The sequence below is a fragment of the Danio aesculapii genome, chromosome 18 (genome assembly GCF_903798145.1).
Source record: "Danio aesculapii chromosome 18, fDanAes4.1, whole genome shotgun sequence".
In the NCBI taxonomy this organism is placed as follows: Eukaryota; Metazoa; Chordata; class Actinopteri; order Cypriniformes; family Danionidae; genus Danio; species Danio aesculapii.
Genome location: NC_079452.1, coordinates 24,521,833 through 24,539,824, shown reverse-complemented (window position 1 = coordinate 24,539,824; position 17,992 = coordinate 24,521,833).

Below are 17,992 nucleotides of genomic sequence, written 5' to 3'. Positions count from 1 at the left end.
TTACATGTGTGTTTGTGTCTCTCTGCATTTCTGTGTGTTAATATGTGCCGTTTTGTATGTGTGCTTGTATCTGGATGTTTGTGTTTTTCTGTTTGTGTGTTTGTGTGTGCGCATTAATGTCTGAAATTTTGTCTGTGTGTGTGTGTGTGTGTGTGTGTGTGTGTGTGTGTGTGTGTGTGTGTGTGTGTGTGTGTGTGCGCGTGTGTGTAAGTGTGTGTGTGTGTAACTGAGTGTTTACACATGATTGAGTGAATGTGTGTATGTCTGTATTTGTGTGTGTTTATACATCTGTCTGTCTTTCTGTGTTTGTGTGTGCTTTATGTGCACTGACACACACATACACACACACACACACACACACACACAGAGACTCCATTGGTGTGTGAACGGGTCTCAGTAACAGAAGTTTCCAGCTGTGTTGAAGGAGTTTGTCATCTGTGAGCAGCTGTTCATTACTCTGCTAATCCTCCAGACGACAAACACACACACACACACACACACACACACACACACACACTATAAATATACTCAAACAGCAGGTTTGCTCAGTTTGTTCTCTTGATTTGAGCATTATTAGGTTAAAGTGTGCTGTAAATGTGTTTACCTGCTTTAGACAATTAATAGGGCAGCTCAGTGGTGTCGCACTGTCGCCTCACAGCCAGAAGGTCGCTGGTTCGAGTCTCGGCTGGGTCAGTTGGTGTTTCTGTGTGGAGTTTGCATGTTCTCCCCGTGTTGGTGTGGGTTTCCTCTGGGTGCTCCGGTTTCCCCCCACAGTCCAAACACATGCGCTACATGGGAATTGATCAACTAAATTGGACGTAGTGTGTGTGTGTGAATGAGTGTGTATGGGTGTTTCCCAGTACTGGGTTGCAGCTGAACTGGCATTCCCTGTGTAATACATATGCTGGAATAGTTGGTGGTTCATTCCACTGTGGTGACCCCTGATGAATTCGGAGCTAAGCTGAAATGAAAATGAATGAAGTCAAAGAAATGTCTTTATTTAAGGTTGACTTGATTTGCTGAACTGCATTATTCAGTCATTTGAATGGCCTGTTTTGTTTTTAGTTTAGTGTTCAGTTTAGTGTTTTGTTGCTTTGCTCTTTATGAGTGCTCAGGACTATTTTTTAGGAGTGTAATATAATGTTTCAGGCGATGTGTCGGCCTAATGCTCATTTTCCTTCAGTCTTACTACACCATGTAACTACAGAAGAGTCACGCTTTAAATGGGAAAGTGATCCAAACTCTGGTCATTTTGGAGAGAGATGCTAATGGTCTAATCCAGGGGTGTCCAAACTCAGTCCTGGAGAGTTTAGCGCCAACCCTAATTAACACACCTGAACCAGCTAATTAAGTTCTTATTAGATTTACTAGAAGATTCCTGGCAGGTGTGTTGAAGCAAGTTGGAGATACCCTCTCCAGGACACCGGCCCTCCACGACCAACTTGGACACCGGTGGTCTAATCTGATCCAATTAAATCGCTGCATCTCAATTCACATACTTAAACTACGCCCTAACAGTGTGTACTTTTTTGTTATGGAAAAGTGTATACATTTTAGTGTAACAGAAGAGTATGCAGGCTTTGGGACATACTGCTTCCTCGTTTCCTGCTGAAAAATCAAGCTTAAACCCGCCTATGCTGGTTGGCTGGTTTTAGCTGATTAACTAGCCTGGTTTTAGAGGGGTTTTGGCCATTTCCAGCCTGGTCTTAGCTGGTCAGGCTGGAAAATGACCAGCTAAAACCATCTAAATCCAGCTTGACAAGCCTGGTTTAAGCTGGACATTGCTGGTTTTGGCTGGTCATCTCCCAGCCTGACCAGCTAGGACCAGGCTGGAAATGGCTAAAACCCCTCTAAAACAAGCCTGGTTGACCAGCTAAAACCAGCCAACCAGCCTAGGCTGGTTTAAGCTGTTTTTTTTTTTCAGTTGGGTTAACAGGTCGTTATGTTGCTTGTTTGCGTCCCCTGTCAATCGTCTTGATACATCATCCACATTTCTTTCATATTTAGTTACCTACCTTTATTAGAGATTCAGCCGTATGTTAATCTGCCATTCACGAGTCTTTCATGCAGAGTAATGTCCAAACATATGTTGATAGAAATTTACATTGTTGTTGCAGATGAAATCTAACACGGAAAAAGCAGTTTAAATATTTCCCAGTTGGCTAGATGTGAATTAATATTCCTTTAGCATCTTTACTGAAGCCTCTCTACTTGACGGTTGGTCTCGCGCGTCCGCCATGTTTGTAGTTTGTTTACACTTTTTACCCAAGTTTGTAGTTCTAATCAAATTCACGTCCAACGCGCAACGAGGGAACCGGAACAGTAAAGTCTAGATCGGATACGCGGAAGTGCGATATGCACATTAATATAGCAGCATTTTTTAAAATTCCACTGTATAACAATAATTAATATTTTTACAGTACTGTGATGGTTGGGTTTAGGGTGCGGGTAGGAGTTAAAAATACAATTTATTGGCTAATTTAATAGATAACATAAATAATGCTTGGTACAACTACTGTTTTACAGTGCTGTGACGGTTAGGGTTAGGATTGAAGTGGGGGGTAGACATTATTAAAATACAATAAATGAGAAATTTTATAAATATTATAAATAATTCTCATTAACTTCCGGCCGCAACCATATCTGATCTAGCAACAACCAACCGGAGCTGCTAAAACGCTAACTCGCTTTCGGGTTTTTGCATACAAATTGACGTCATAGTTCCTCCACTCTATAGACCAATTACCAGTTTGTAAACATTGAGGATGCGCGCGCAGGAAGGTGGCAGAAAGAAACCGGGAGCGCTAGCATTTACAGTGAGGGAATGACATCCGATGCGGAACAGAGTTTGTTATTGTCTTAGAAATAAGTTATATTGATTACACATAATATTTATTATTTACATAATGCTTTCAGTGTATTATAACAGCTTGTCACTCAGAGATAAGCACAGTGATTCAGCAAAATTAACCTTAAAGTGAGCGGCGTTCGTCTGACAGGTCCATTTGCGATACCACTCTCCCAATGGATATTGGATGAGACGAAATGACCAAGCATCCAGCCCCAAATATCAGAATCAGAATCAGAATCAGAATCGGTTTTATTGCCAAGTGTGCTTCACACACACAAGGAATTTGTTTTGGCTACAGAAGCTTCCAGTGTACATAAAGTGACAAGTGACAACACAAAATAATCTGAAAAAATAAAATAATAATAATAAAAAATGATGAACATTAAACAGATGCGGTTAGTGAAGAAACCTGGATGTTGAGTTGTGTGTACAGATTGTTATAAATATACAGGTTATAAGGTGCTGTGTACAAGTGCGAATGTAGAAAGTATTGCATTGTATATTGATATAAGGTGCTGTGTACAAGTGCGTATGAGAAAGTATTGCACATATTTATTGCACAGTAGGGGAATATTTAACTGTTCATAAGGTAGACAGCCTGAGGAAAGAAACTTTTCCTGTGTCTGGCTGTTTTTGTGCTCGGTGCTCTGAAGCGCCGACCAGACGGTAACAGTTCGAACAGGTAGTGTGCTGGGTGTGAGGCGTCCAGAGTGATTTTGCGAGCCCTTTTACTCACTCTGGAAGAGTACAGTTCTTGAAGTGTAGGAAGGGTAGTGCCAGTGATTCGTTCAGCAGTCCGGACTATTCGCTGTAGTCTACGGAGGTCAGTTTTGGCAGCTGAGCCGAACCAGATGGTGATTGAAGTGCAGAGGATGGATTGGATGACAGCTGAGTAGAACTGTACGAGCAGCTCCTGTGGCAGGTTGAACTTCCTCAGCTGACGAAGGAAGTACAGTCTCTGCTGGGCTTTCTTCACAATAGAGTCTATATGAGTGTCCCACTTCAGATCCTGAGAGATGGTGGTGCCCAGGAACCTGAATGACTCTACTGCAGCCACAGTGCTGTTCATGATGGTGAGTGGGGGGAGTGCAGGGGGGTTTCTCCTGAAGTCCACTATCATCTCCACTGTTTTGAGCGTGTTCAGCTCCAGGTTGTTGTATCTGCACCATAACGCCAGCCGCTCCACCTCCTGTCTGTATGCAGACTCGTCACCGTTCTGGATGAGGCCGATAACAGTAGTGTCGTCTGCAAACTTAATGAGTTTGATGGAGGGGTCTTTTGCAGTGCAGTCGTTGGTGTACAGGGAGAAGAGCAGTGGAGAAAGAACACATCCCTGGGGGGCACCAGTGCTGATGGTGCGGCTGTCGGATGTGATTTTGCCCATTCTGACTAGCTGCTGTCTATCTGTCAGAAAGCTGGTGATCCATTGACAGACAGAGCTAGGAACAGAGAGCTGGGCCAGTTTGTACTCAAGCAGTGATGGGACGATGGTGTTAAAGGCAGAACTGAAGTCCACAAACAGAATCCTTGCGTAGTTCCCTGGTTTGTCCAGATGTTGTAGGGTATAATGCAGTCCCATGTTGACTGCATCATCCACAGACCGGTTTGCTCTATAGGCGAACTGCAGGGGGTCCAGCAGGGGTCCAGTGATGTCCTTCAGATATGCTAGCACCAGTCTTTCGAATGACTTCATGGCCACAGATGTTAAGGCCACAGGTCTGTAGTCATTGAAATACAATCTCATTGAAGCTCCAAGTGACTTTACAAGAGAGAAGTTAAAGATCTACAAGTCTTTGGATGCCTACAGTGTTGTTCTGTGTGGTCATGTGCAGGAAATAATGCTCCATGATTACGTTCCGCTTCGGGGCTCACCTTGTTTCAGCCTTGTTGCAAACTTAGCACCATGGGAGGTAGGGCATTCTCTTATCCTGCACCTAAATTGTGGAATGCTCTCCCCACAAACATCAGGACAGTTCCCTGGACTGTTTTAAGAAAGTTATTAAAACTCATCCTTTTATTATTGCTTATATCTTACGAGGCTTTCTTTTAATATGTATTTTTTATTATTATCATTCATACTGTTTGTGTATTTCATGTTCTACTGTGTTTTGATGCTTTGAGTCTGAGAAAAGTGCAATATAAATAAAATGTATTATTATTATTATTATTATTATTACCAGATTCAAAACTTTGTAGTCCTAATAACCGAGGTTCTGCCTAGGCAAAGACAAGGAAAGAAGACGGAGCTGTACAAAGCCTGAGTGATCATCAACAAGCAAAACGACTGCCTTCTGACAGAGAACTACACCTGTACGCCAGGGTATGTGAACTAACATGTTTACATTGCATTAGCATTCAGTGTCCGCAGTTTAATTCGCCATATTGAACTGTTTTTGAGCTGGAATCATTGCTGTAATCAAAAATGAGTAGTGTCTGATTCAGCACAGCGTGAACTCACCTGATATTACATGAGAACTGCAGAGTCCAGCATTTTTAAATAGGTCCTCACTCCATTCAGCTCCCTTTTAGCCAATGACGTCTGCAGTTGGCATTAAAGCAGTGTGGTGTACGGTAATATATGATTTTGGCATCCTACTGCACAACATGACATGTTTGCAATTGCAACTGGTCTTTTTTTTGCAACAGCTATGCGTGGTTGAACTCATGTGACCTCATGTGTGATGTAGGTTGGTAATTCCCCTATTGTGGGCAGTATTAGCGGTTAGAGTAAGGATGCTTCTGCACTTCACGTTTTTTCCGAAAATAGTGAAACATTAGGGAAGCTTTGGCATACTCTTTTCAGCATACAAGAGTTTGGTCTGAGTAGTTGTGTCTGTTTAACCTAGTTTACTTCTGCACATGTTTGTATGGAAGCTCATTTGTGCCATTTAAGAAGCTGCATGAGAACGAGGAAACAGTGGTGTCTGAGGCTCACCGAATGGATACCATATACTGATCTCCTATTATTAGACTATGTCCAGATATACCCAGATTTGATATATTTAAAGTATCAGTTGGTTGTAAAGCTGTTTTTTTTCTTCTGTGACTTTCTTTATGTAGTGCAGTAAATTAACTACAGTAATGCTTTTAAAACAGCATGCATTACATCTTAAAATAAGCTAATAAATAAGTCAAAGCCATTAAAGTAGAGGAGATGGAGAGGTGTGCTTTAATCCTGTCCTCCTCCTACACTTTCATTAACTTCAGCTCTTCATAATCCGCGTTCAGAAACACAGATCTGAGTGTTGGTGTTTACAGCTCTTATTATTAATAAACGGCTGATTAGAAAACATTATATTTATTTATTTATTTTTATTCAAAAACTGTGAAACATTATAAGAATACAGTTAATCAGTACATACTGTCACACAACATCCACATTGGATAACAGGAAAGATAAGTGAAACATTCATTCATTCACCCATTTTCTTTTTGGCTTAGTCCCTTTATTAATCAGGGGTCGCCACAGTGGAATGAACCGCCAACTATTCCAGCATATGTTCTACGCAGCGGATGCCCTTCCAGCTGCAACCCAGTACTGGGAAACATCCATACACACTCATTCACACACACACACTAGCTACGGACAATTTAGCCTACCTAATTCCCCTACAGTGCATGTCTTTGGACTTGTGGGGGAAACCGGAGCTGTACAACATATACACTCACCGGCCACTTTATTAGGCACACCTTACTTGCACTGTGTTGGACCCGTTTTGCCTTCAGAACTGCCTTAATCCTTCAAGTTGTAGATTCAACAAGCTACTGGAAATATTCCTCAGAGATTTTGCTCCATATTGCCATGATAGCATCACACAGTTGCTGCAGATTTGTCGGCTGCACATCCATGATGCCAATCTCCCGTTCCACTACATCCCAAAGGTGCTCTATTGGATTGAGCTCTGGTGACTGTGGAGGCCATTTGAGTACAGTGAACTCATTGTCATGTTCAAGAAACCAGTCTGAGATGATTGGCGCTTTATGACATGGTGCATTATCCTGCTGGAAGTAGCCATCAGAAGATGGAGACACTGTGCTCATAAAGGGATGGACATGGTCAGCAACAATACTCAGGTAGGCTGTGGTGTTGACACCTTGCTCAATTGGTACTAATGGACCCAAAGAAAATCTCCCCCACACCATTACACCCCCACCACCACCAGCCTGAACCGCTGATACAAGGCAGGATGGATCCATGCTTTCATGTTGTTGAGGCCAAATTGTGAGCCGAGCATCCGAATGTGTCAGCAGAAATGGAGACTCATCAGACCAGGCAACGTTTCTCCAATCTTCTATTGTCCAGTTTTGGTGAGCCTGTGTGAATTGTAGCCTCAGTTTCCTGTTCTTAGCTGACAGGAGCGGCACCCGGTGTGGTCTTCTGCTGCTGTAGCCCATCCGCCTCAAGGTTGGACGTGTTGTGTGTTCAGAGATGCTCTTCTGCAGACCTCGGTTGTAATGAGTGCTTATTTGAGTTACTGTTGCCTTTCTATCAGCTGGAACCAGTCTGGCCATTCTCCTCTGACCTCTGGCATCAACAAGGCATTTGCGCCCACAGAACTGCCGCTCACTGGATATTTCCTCTTTGTCGGACCATTCTCTGTAAACCCTAGAGATGGTTGTGCGTGAAAATCCCAGTAAATCAGCAGTTTCTGAAATACTCAGAGCAGCCCGTCTGGCAGCAACAACCATGCCACGTTCAAAGTCACTTAAATCCCCTTTCTTCCCCATTCTGATGCTCGCTTTGACCTGCAGCAGATCCTCTTGACCATGTCTACATGCCTAAATGCAGTGAGCTGCTGCCATGTGACTGGCTGATTAGACATTTGCGCTAGCAAGCAGTTGGACATGTGTACCTAATAAAGTGGCCGGTCAGTGTTTATAACTCAACATTTGTAAAACCAATAAACCGACAGTATATAAATAGAGAATGTGAAAACTAACACCTTACAAAACAAATATCAAGTAAAAAGCAGTAAGGATTTATTTGCTGATTATAGCCGCAGTGTGCTGCAGATTATTGCGTCACTGGCGCGCGTGTGTGTCTTTCTCACGTTTGCGGCTGGAGTGTGTTAATGGAGGAGGATCTGCAACATGCTGCAATTAACTGTGAAAGTAATTAGTGAGTGCTTCAGTCATCAAAAGCACGTCTGAGTCAAATCCTGAAACCTGAACAATCTAACAAGCAGAGAGCAAATGAGGGCCTTTAACTCTGACTGCAGCTTTATTTCAGGAGGCCTGCGACAGCGCTGATGATAAACACACTATACTTTAGGTGGGAGACTTCACAACATCACAGTAGAGTCACATACACACACACACACGTCATTATTAGACACATAACTTCATTTTCAATGCAAGTGTGTGAGCGAGTGTGTGAGAGTAAAAGAAGTGTGTGAACAAGGGTGTGAGAGCAAGTGTGTATCTATGTGAGTGTGCGAAGTGGGACTTTGTTAAGAGTGCAGGAGTTTCAGTGCACTGGAAGAATTTTGTGATTGAGACAGCCCTGAAAACTGCTCATGCCCTAATCAGTGCACTAAGTAGTGAACAAATGTGCTGAATGAGACACACCCAAAGTGTATCGATGCACCCTGATTTTCTTGGTGTATTTTTACACCAAAGTGTAGGAGTGCAAAGGTTTCAGTGCACTGGAAGAATTTTATGATTTGAAACAGCACTTAAAATTGCTGATTCCCTAATCAGTGCACTAACTAGTAAACAAGAGTGCTGATTAAGATACACCCGGAGTGTATCGATGCACCCTGATTTTCACAGTGCATTATGGGACTTTGTTAAGAGCACAAACGTTTTTGCGCACTGGAAGAATTTTGCGATTGAGATAGCCCTGGAAACTGCTCACGCCCTAATCAGTGCACTAAGTAGTGAACAAATGTGCTGAATGAGACACACTCGGAGTGTATCGATACACCCTGATTTTCACGGTGTATTGTGGGACTTTGTTAAGAGAGATTGAGACAGCACTTAAATTGGCTGACACCTTAATCAGTGCACTAACTAGTAAACAAGGATGCTGATTGAGATGCACCCGGAGTGTATCGATGCACCCTGATTTTCACAGTGCATTATGGGACTTTGTTAAGAGTGCAGGAGTTTCAGTGCACTGGAAGAATTTTAGTGATTGAGACAGCCCTGGAAACTGCTCACGCCCTAATCAGTGCACTAAGTAGTGAACAAATGTGCTGAATGAGATGCGCCCTGATTTTCACGGTGCATTGTGGGACTTTAATAGTGCAAACTTTTCAGTGCACCGGAAGAATTTTGCGATTGAGACAGTCTGAAAATGTCTGACACCCTAATCAGTGCACTAACTAGTAAACAAGAGTGCTTACTGAGATGCACCCGGAGTGTATCGATGCACCCTGATTTTCACAGTGCATTATGGGACTTTGTTAAGAGTGCAGGAGTTTCAGTGCACTGGAAGAATTTTGCGATTGAGACAGCCCTGGAAACTGCTCACGCCCTAATAAGTGCTCTAAGTAGTGAACAAATGTGCTGAATGAGATACACCCGAAGCGTTTCGATGCACCCTGATTTTCACAGTGTATTGTGGGACTTTGTTTAGAAAGATTGAGACAGCACTTAAATTCACTGACACCCTAATCAGTGCACTAACTAGTAAACAAGAGTGCTAAATGAGATGCACCCGGAGTGTATCGAAGTGGCCTGATTTTCAAAAGCATTTTGGGACTTTAAGAGTGCAGGAGTTTCAGTGCACTGGAAGAATTTTGCGATTGAGACAGCCCTGGAAACTGCTCACGCCCTAATCAGTGCACTAACTAGTGAACAAATGTGCTGATTGAGATGCACCCTCCTCATCAGACAGTGGATGTTGACGCTGGTTCTTATGTAATGTGGTTTTCTCTCCAGCGTAACACTGCCTGTATTTCTGAGTGAGTTTGTGCATCACCCAGAGCCGGATGATGACCACCATCATTTATTAGCAGTTTAGTCAAATTTACCCCCTCCCAGCTTGTGTTAAGATTAATAATTCAGCTTGTTTATGTGATTATAGAGGCATTATGACATAATCAATAAGGCATGCATATTAAGTTTTATTATTTTAGTGATATTTCAGCTTTCATTGAAGTTAATTTTCCCTCATATCAATTTAATAATTTAGTTTTTTTATTGCATTTGTTTCTGTTTTATTTTTTCTAGATATTTTAATGCTTTTTTATTGTTGCCATTTAGCTGAATAGTTTAATTAAATTGATATAATCAATTCAAGTCTCAATTATTCAAATACTTGAAGAATTTATTACAATCTTAATATTAGCCCCCTGATTCTTTCCCTTTCTTTTATTATTATTATTCATATTTTATATGTATTGTCAGTTTAATATTTTTACTTGCTCATATTGTGATTTATTTACGTTTATTGTCTTATTCATTTTATTATTACCACTATTCTGCAAAGGCATAAAGTAGTTTTCTGCATTGTGATAATGGCAGGGCTCTGTGTGTACAGTATATGGTGTGTGTGTGGCTGTGCTTCATGTCTCTGGGGTCACAGCATTGAATTTAACAAGCGCTCGACCTTGGAGACAAAAAGTCCATACGCCTGCAAGCGACACACACACACACACACTCTCACTAACACACACTCTCTCTCTTACACAAACACACACACAGCTTTCAGCCCTGACATGTGTATCACACCACTGACGTCAGCGTGTGTGTGTGTGTGTGTGTGTGTGTGTGTGTGTGTGTGTGTGTGCGTGTGCTGTTATTAGCCTCTTTCTCCCCTCGCGTCATGAAATGAGAAACAGCACACAAACTTCAATCTCACACTCACTGCAGGCGGAGGATTTATCGCAAATCCTCTTGGGGGGACTGGAGGCGTCATCCGTACGTATGAGACGAACACACACACACACACACAGATCTTCAGCCTGACCTTCACTCGTGTCCCGCCTCTGACCTCTGTATAACATGGGCTCACTCACATCATGTTGTTTACAGACAGCAGAGGTTGCGTCTCAAATGACACACTCTGCACTTACACACTCAGATTAGGAGTTTATTGTTGTGTCACTAATGTTTTTTAATACATGTAAATTCAAACTTAATGGTTTAACGGTTTCCAAATTAGTGAAATGAATATCCAAACAATCGTGAGTACATCCATATCACCAGTGGAAAGCAGAATTATAACCATCATGGGCTAATATAAATAAGAAATCCTACCTCAGTGCCTGATAACTCCTCCCCTTCATCATCAGCCCCTCCTCTTCATCAGTACCTCATCTTTATCTTTAGCCCCTCCCCTTCATCAACTCCTCCTCTTCATTATCAGCTCCTCCCCTTCAGCATCACCCCCTCCTCTTTATCTGTAGCTCTTTCTCTTCATCATCAGCCCTCCCCTTCAGTATCAGCTCCACCCCTTCATCTGTAGCTCCTCCACTTCAACTACTAATCTTCATCATCAGCTCCTCCCCTTCATCTGTAGCACCTCCTTTTCATCATCAGCTCATCTTTATCATCAACTCCTCATCCTCATCAGTAGTCGCTCCTCTTCATTATCAGCTCCTCCCCTTTAGCATTAACTCCTCCCCTTCATATGTAGCTCCTCCTCTTCATCATCAGCTCCTCTCCTTTATCAACTACTCATCTTCATCAGTAGCCCTTCCCCTTCATCATCAACTCCATTTTCTCATCAGCTCCTCCCCTTCATTATCAGCTCCTCCCCTTCAGCATCAACCCCTCCTCTTTATCGGTAGCTCTTCCTCTTCATCATCAGCCCCTCCCGATAAGTATCAGCTCCACCCCTTCATCTGTAGCACCTCCTCTTCATCATCAGCTCATCTTCATCATCAGCTCCTCCACTTCATCTGTAGCACCTCCCATTTATCATCAGCTCCACCCCTTCATCTGTAGCTCCTCCGATTCCTCAACTACTCCTCTTCATCATCAGCTCCTCCCCTTCATGTGTAGCACCTCACATTTATCATCAGCTCATCTTTATCAGTAGCCCCTCCCCTTCATTATCAGCTTCTCCCCACTCATCAACTCCTCCCCTTCATTATCAGCTCCTCCTCGCTTATCAACTCCTCTCCTTCATTATCAGCTCCTCCCCTTCATCAGCTCCTCATCTTCACGATCAGCTCCTCGGCTTCAGCATCAGCTCCTCCCCTTCATAATTAACTCCTCCCCTTCATCAGCTCCTCGGCTTCAGCATCAGCTCCTCTCCTTCATAATTAACTCCTCCCCTTCATCAACTCCTTATCTTTATCATCAGCTCCTCCCCTTCATCTCTAGCTCCTCCACTTCATCGGTAGCACCTCCCCTTCATCATCAGCTCCTCCCCTTCATCAACTCCTCATCTTTATCATCAGCCCCACCCCTTCATCTGTAGCTCCTCCCATTCATCAACCACACATCTTCATCATCAGCTCCTCCACTTCATCTATAGCACCTCACATTCATCATCAGCTCATCTTTATCAGTAGCCCCTCCCCTTCATTATCAGCTCCTCCCATTCATCAACTCCTCATCTTCATCATCAGCTCCTCTGCTTCAGCATCAGCTCCTCCCCTTGATCAACTCCTTATCTTTATCATCAGCTCCTCCCCTTCATCAACTCCTCATCTTTATCATCAGCTCCACCCCATCATCTGTAGCTCCTCCCATTCATCAACCACACATCTTCATCATCAGCTCCTCCCCTTCATCTGTAGCACCTCACATTCACCATCAGCTCATCTTTATCAGTAGCCCCTCCTCTTCATTATCAACTCCTCCCCACTCATCAACTAGTCCCCTTCATCAGCTCCTCCTCGCTCATCAACTCCTCCCCTTTATTATCAGCTCCTCCCCACTCATCAACTACTCCTCTTCATCAGCTCCTCCCCTTCCTCATCAGCTTAGAGTCTGCATGAAATGAAAGTTTCCAGTGTTCATGTTGCAGGTACACATTGTTAGTTAGTGAACAGCTCATCCATGCAAGTAAACCTAGAGAATAAAACAGTAAGAGTGAAAGATAAGAGGCGGGGCTTTATTTATTTTTATTCTACTTAATCTCTCAGCAACTTTGCAATATCTAAACTGATGCAAGATAACTCTCGTTTACTGACCTCAGATCAGCTCAGACTGGTTTCCTAATCATAAGTCTTCAGATCTCCATCCAGCAGAGCAGCTTCGTGGATGAGCAGATGATAAATCTGAGCTGTGTGATGCATTAGGAACATGATATAGATAAAAAATTCTAGTTGAATCTGGGCCATGAAGAATTAGGACAGTTCTGAAAGCAAGAAGGGCTCCAACCCAATATTTAACTCTTGTGTACTGTTCAGATTGACTCCCCTTTGGTTATGTTAGGGGCTGTTTTTGCCCCATTGACTTCCATTATATGTACCTCAGAATGTTGTCAGAACATTTCTGGGAATTATCAACACAAGATCAGTCACTTTTATCGCACCAAAAAATCTGGAAAAACTAGGGGGTCTGATATATTATGCACAACTACAAGCCGATTGACTTCTATCGCATATGTGAATGACGTAGAGAACATAGACTGTAAAAGATATGGACGTAGTATTCGTGACATCACCCATAGGTTTCTAAAGAGCACAAAGGAAGCTACAAGTGGGCGTAGCCGACCGTCGACAATTTGTTCGTGCATCAACACACTGACCGGGGGATACCAAACAAGGGCAAAGGGCGGAGCTACAGACGCCTGCTGGCATTTTGTTTAGACTGGCTTTTCTTTGGGAGAAACTCTTAATACTTCATTACCTGCGACTCATTTGTGTTCTGACCACATGTGCTTGGTTGTACACTATATCAATAAAGTGTTTAGACTTTTAAAAACACTGCTGTAACACATTGAGCCACTAAACATTGCTCTTATGATGCTTTTCTACAGGAGGAAAACGCTAATTACTCCCAAACACTTCAGATATAGTCTGTGTTAGTGAATGCAGGACTATTGATGAACTCCAGCAGAACACTGTATGACAACGCTTCAGATGACTGATCTAGAGCCTACAGCTAATCAATCTGGCAGATTCTGGAGGGCATTACAGCTCTAAAGAACATTATAAATGATGAATGATCTTAAATAAAACTAATACGTTTATAGAGATGGTGTATAAGTATATAATTTCACTCAGCTGGGAAATGGAGGACACTTGAATGGTTAGTGAGCACAATTAAGTGCACACAGCATCCAAAGCCACATAAAACAACACAAAAATATGATGAATAAGCCGAGTTCAGCAGCTGATCAGCCGGAATCAGCTGAGGTGAAGCAACCAGCGAGACCTAGCTGTCACTCAAGTGGCCACGCCCTTAATTATGCAGACTTAATATAACTTAATATAAAGGAAACGGATGAGTTATAAATAAATTCACCCCCTCACAGTTGTCATGAAGGGTAATATTAGCTATATGAACCAAAATGGTTCTTTGTACCAGGCTGTAAACACCTTTATTTCTGCTGTGAAGTCGGCCATTTTAACAGTCGGCTCAATAGAAATCTGCTCTATTATGGAGCCAGGACTAGCAGAATTTCTATGAATTGTAGTTTCAGTTATCATCAGCTTCCGTATTGTCGATAATAAATCTGGTGGATTAATGAGAAATGCCACGTATGTGAAAACATGGCCCCAAGTAATGTATTTGAGATTTGCAGAAATGTACACAGTGCCCTCTAGTGGATTCGTGAACGCGCACACTGCAAAAAACAGGGTCCATATTTGTCAGTTCTCAAACATGTAGCCCTGTGCACATATATCCTCAGTGAGCCCGGGTTGCAACACTGATAGCAGTTTGCAGTGTGTAATTGTTGTGGTTAACACTGGGGCGCAAACAGCATCTGCCATTGTTGCCCCTGCAAATCTGATCACAGCTGGACCCGTCAGTCGCTTTACACACTCTCAGCTTGTGTGAGTGATCCTGCAGATGGTCAGTTCTGCGCTCACGGCTGGAGACGGTCAAGGTGTGTGTTTATGTGTGTTTCTATGTGTGTGTGTGTGAAGGAGGCGTAAACCACTGGGAGACGCGGCTCGATTCCTGCGCCCCATGATGTAACCAGGTCGTGTGTGTGTGTGTGTGTGTGTAAATAATCGGATCTGAATCCCCCTGCGGCGCCTCTGCCTCGTCCCGTTTGACTTTGTGAAATATCAAGGGTCTTGAAGTCAGACAGAACATGTTTTCTGCACCAGTTGTCATGCTGGATTTGCATATTCACGGATGACATTCAGCCTGTGTGTCCAGTGACCCTCCAGCGGGCCCCGGGCTCCTGGGAGCCAATCCACACTCACACTGATGATGATAATTATGTACTTTTGACCTCGTTCTGCTCTTTTGTTAGAGCTAAATCTGTATTAGAGCTGCTATAAGGCTGTAAAACCCTAATAAGTAGGCCCACATCAGTGGTGTAGTCCTTGCGATACGCACGTATACTCAGTATGCCTACTGTTTTCCACGAGCTGTTTGGGTATTACGACTTCTGAGGATCATACCCTCGGTATACTCACTTGTTTTGGTGATTAAACTTCCCTAATTTATGTGCATTTGCCTCTCCTTTAACTGTATACCAAATGTTTTTAACTCGCATCTTAATTTGTTGCAGTTGGTGCATTTTTTGTTTAATTTCCACCATTCCCCGCCTGCTGATGACCGCAGCAGTTTTTCGAAGATCACAACAAATCAGCTGAATGATGTCTCACTGAAACGTTCAAGTTAAATTATAGAACAGCATGGGCGTCGCTTTAGCCCTCCTATATTTCCATTCAGCCCCCCTAAACCTTTTGAGATTACCTCATCGCCTCAGTCCCCTTTAAATTTGATATATAACAGCAGCAGAATTCTGTTCCTCCGTTTTCAACTTGTTTTTCATTTAGTCAGCAAACCACAGCCGTGTAGACCGGGAGCACAAGGTGTGTTTATCGATAGACTGTTAGAATATCTACATATTCGCAGTCTTTGCTATAGAAACACTTTCTCCAATGAAAATGTAGCCGTACGTTCACACCGAGAGCGTCAAAGTAGCCGGAAGTCATTCATTTTCAATGAGAGCCGGCGGCGAGGTGCAGCCTGGCACGTCTTCGCCAGTGTGGGTGTCGAGGAGAGTTGAAATCAAGTTAACTTTATGGTAATGAGCTATGACGCGGTTCTGCGGCAACCAATCAGAATGTAGAAGTCCACCGCTTGAGAGGAGTTCAGAGAACACAGACCTGTGAACTTTGGTTCCGACCACAGTTGTTTCCAGGAGTTTGATTATTGTGGTCGCCGAATTTCCAATTATTTACAATGTTTTCTTACAGGAACATGCATTAAATAAGTTACTGGTTAGTTACTGATGTGCATTAATGTTATATATGTATCTTTAAAAATGTGGAAATCTCATGCGACAGTACAAAACAGTACTGCTGCTTCAGGATATTTCAGACATATGGACACACTGGATAATTAAGTGGAGCAAAGCCACACCTCATGACACTTGATCTTCCATTGTTAAATGAATTTAATCAGAAGTGCGCAACATTTTCACGCTAGAAAGCATGTTTTATACGGGAACGTAACTGATATGCTGCAACAGCCCCTGTAAATACGAGATCAATATAGCGATGTTTGACGCTCTCGCTGCCGGAGCTGAAGGCAGACAGCGTTGTCGCCAGAGCGACCTTGGCCGCTTTCACAGCTTTCGGTGTGAACGCACAGTAACTCTTAACAGACATGTTGCTGTTTATTTCACAATTAACAAATGACAATAAAACACAGTGCATGTGGCATTAACTATAGCATACATTCATGCACAGGATTAAACACAGTGACTGAACCACTCAGAGAATGTTCTCATTTTAACTGCATATCTGAGCGACATCAGAGTCAAACATCATGTGTTGTATCGTATTAACAATTATTTCCTATTATGACTTTTATTACAATAGTGAAATATGTAAATTAGCCTGTGAGTTTTTAATATGTTTATATTTATGCCATTATGAATTTAAAAAGGGGCAGCTTTATTCAAAATGTACCTGAGTATACAGTAGGCTAGTATTTAGGGTTTTTGAAGTGTGCTTTGCTTTTGTTTTCTGTAGTATTTATTACACTTTCTATAGTAATACTACAGTACAGTGAAGCCTTTAAAGAGTAGAGGATACTATAAAATACACGTTTACTATTGTATTTACTGTGACAGTTTCATGTGGGTTGGAATGACTAAAGTGTGAGTTAAGGACATCATTAGCATTTTTTGGTGAACTCTTCCTTTAAAAACACATCTGAATAAGAGGTCTGAATCATTCTCTGTTCCCAGGAGCATTGCTGTGCGTCTTAAAAAAGACCTTATGATCTCTTGCTGAAAACTTAAACTCGTATGTGTCGTGACTCAGATTTTTTTGCTAAGCAATTGCATGATTCCTCCTGCGTCTGAGGGAACAAATAATTCTGTATACATTTCTCCTCATGTTTCTGCTCTTTAAACAGACGCTCGGCTTCAGGCTTTTAATTTTCAGCCCATATGTTAAAGATCAGCTCCGGGATGAAGATTTGTATTTTATTAATTGGGTTTATTTGTGTTATGGTATCATAAAGAATTATTTGAGAATATATTCTCCAATTAGAAATACGCATTTCAACAAATGTATGATTTTGTTCACAGATTTGTAGCAGGATGTTTTTGCTGCTACGCTTTAAGGTTGTATTTATTACATTTTTCTATTATTGTTAAAAGAGCAGCAACACTGTGGCTCAGTGGTTAGCATTGTAGCTTCACAGCAAGGAGGTCGCTGGTTCGAGTCCCGGCTGCTCAGTTGACGTTTCTGTGTGGAGTTTGCATGTTCTCCCCGTGTTGGCGTGGGTTTCCTTCAGGTCTTCCCCCACAGTCCAAACACATACGCTATAGGGGAATTGATGAGTGTATGAGTGTGTGTGTGTGTGTGTGTGTGTGTGTGTGAATGAGTGTGTAAGGCATACCTGCCCCCCACTAAAAAAAGCCCCAAGTTACTAAATCTGTTCATCTGGAGCTGTTTCATTGTAAATAAATAGGATACATTAGAAAAAGCTGCAAATTAATTAGCAAACAGTTTAGGCTATTAAAATTAATATCTATAATAAGGAAATAGAATCAAGTTATTGATTGATTATTGATTATTATAATGGCCCGTTTCCACT